At 41.7% G+C, this 2,500-nt stretch overlaps 2 protein-coding genes across 2 annotated transcripts in view; both read left to right on the plus strand.

Moving 5' to 3' along the window:
• Positions 1-2,500, plus strand: part of LOC137635235 (uncharacterized) — an 80,396-nt gene that overhangs the window by 54,158 nt on the left and 23,738 nt on the right. The window lies entirely within an intron of this gene.
• LOC137635230 (trophinin-like) overlaps positions 1-2,500 on the plus strand; it is a gene marked incomplete at its 5' end in the record, with an annotated part of 20,490 nt that overhangs the window by 17,221 nt on the left and 769 nt on the right. The gene's annotated exons all lie outside the window — the stretch shown is intronic.

Here is a 2,500-nt window from a genome sequence, read left to right on the forward strand (position 1 = left end):
GATTGGGACTCGTACCCCAGTCTGGCGTTCACCAGTCAGGGACGTTACCACATCAGCCACCTTAACCCAAAAAGGCACTTTGGCTTTGGTTATGTTTTCGGCGCTATTTGTCTGTTTGTTTGTGAACAATTTCATGGTCACAATTTTACTCATAGAGTAGTGAAACTTTCAGAGATTAATTCTGATGTTGAGACGTGGAAGTGATTCAATTATGAAAGTCCTAGGTCAAAGGTCAAGGTCAAGGTCGACCGAATTAACCTTAACCTTAACCCCCAAGTTCGCACATGGTTGTCACAGACTTCAAATACACCTACGGTCTAAATTGATTCTGGGAAAGGCAAGCTGGTTTCGAGAAATAAGCTGCCGTGGCGGGGGTCTGCACTCCCAGAGTGATTTTTTTAGCCTTAGAATGATTTTGCATAACTATTGCAACCATTTGCTCTCCCTTCAAGCACGAAGCTGTCTCATTGTGGTTTGTCAGACCAAGCTTAGTGACCACCGTATGAATCAAACAGTTCTACGCGCTTAGATAGCTTTGCCTGGACGCCCTGAGGTTTACTTAAGATTAACACTTGCATTTTTATGCGTGTGGTTTTTCCATTTTTGGTCACTAAATGAAGTCTTCCGTTATGGTTGGAAAAAGCTACGTTGTTTCAAAGTTTCCGATTCCGTTATTCCTTTAGAAATTATTATTTACCCGACTGACGTCATATATTAAATTCAATGTATTTAAAAAAAAATTAGTGTTATGGTTGGAAAAAGCTATGTCGTTTCAAAGTTCCGATTCCGTTATTCCCTTAGAAATTATTATTTACCCGACTGACGTCATATATTAAATTCAATGTATTTAAAAAAAAAATAGTGTTATGGTTGGAAAGCTATGTCGTTTCAAAATTTCCGATTCCGTTATTCCTTTAGAAATTATCATTTTCCCGACTGACGTCATAAATCAAATTCAATGTATTTTTAAAAAATTTTGTTTGTAGTTTAACATCACAGTGTACTTAAAAATTTGCATTAAAAAACGGTAAATATCTGGTAAATTTTATTCCAGGATTTTTACCGTTTTAAAAACGGATATATTGACGTAAAGGAGTGATATTACGGTCACCAACCCGTAAAAGATAATACCAAAGTAGGGGAAAAATTACGGTCGCCTGTATTTTACTGGAATACGTCTGAGAACAGTTTATCTTTATGGAGAATTTCCGATTAAAATTACGGTTTGTTTTAAGAGTTTACTCTATCTTAGGGAAGTGTGAATGAAGGCATTTCTTATTCTCATTTCGCGTTTTATTAGAATTTATTGATAGAGATAAGAAGATTAATATATCCGTTTATGGTTGGACGAGCATTGCTCATTTTCACTGTTCCGACCTGTACTTAAAGTTTTTAAAGGCTACTCATGAATGGCAGAGGCAAGGGACAGCGACATTGCCCTATCAAGCAGGATAATGCCTTAGAGACTGACGATATATTCATATGATCAGTGCCCAAGCTCCCTCTCCACCCAAGCTAGGACCAAGGAGGGCCAGGCAGTGGCTGCTGATAACTCAGCAGATAGACCTATAGGCTCCCCCAAACCCCCCATCTTTAGCCCACAAGGAGTGTGAGGTTGCAGCGACCAAAGAAACTAATGAGTCTGAGCTGGAATCGAACCCTAGTCTGGTGTTCATCAGTCAGGGACGTTACCACATCGACCACCACTTCGCCGTGAATAACTTCCCCCATGAAACGACTCGACAGTCAGATGAGTAATACCGGCTTATTATAGAAACTATGTAACTGTGAGCGTTTACAAATCTTCCCAAGTACTATTTTCACTCAGTGTTCATCCTGCGTGTTCCGGAGTAGTTACTCAAGTGTTGAAAAGTAAGACTGTGGCGTAAATACGAATGCAGAATCGGTTTCTGCGAAGCTTTGTGGGTAGATAGCGTATTCTGAATGAAGATATCTTAACTTGGTGAAGAGGTTTGCGTATCGCCATGACCTAAAGCTTCCCTCTTACGGACTGGACTGGCTTATTGCAAGTCCGTGTCTTGCTATAGGCAAGGCAATCTTAAACAAACGTGCACCTAAAGCTGTACTACTTAGGGCCACATATACTAGGTTGGTTTGCTGTGTGATCAGGCAAAAATCTCCCCCATCTTCAATCCGCAGTGACTAGCGTGTTGATGTAAACTGGCCAAACCACGGACACGAATAAAGACAAGTCTGAGCTCCTGTAAAGTTATCCTGGCACTGGTTCCCTCCTGGAAAGTTATCCTGGCACTGGTGCCCTCCTGGAAAGTTCTCATGATACTGGTTCCCTCCTGGAAAGTTACTGGCACTGCACTCCTGGAATGTTCTCCTGGCACTACACCCTCCTGGAATATTCTCCTGGCATTGGCGCCCTCCTGGAAAGTTCTCCTGACCCTGGCGCCCTCCTGGAAAGTTCTCCTGGAACTAAGCCCTCCTAGAAAGTTCTCCTGGCACGACACCCTCCTGGAATATTCTCCTG

Source organism: Palaemon carinicauda, unplaced genomic scaffold (genome assembly GCF_036898095.1).
Source record: "Palaemon carinicauda isolate YSFRI2023 unplaced genomic scaffold, ASM3689809v2 scaffold105, whole genome shotgun sequence".
Taxonomy (NCBI): Eukaryota; Metazoa; Arthropoda; class Malacostraca; order Decapoda; family Palaemonidae; genus Palaemon; species Palaemon carinicauda.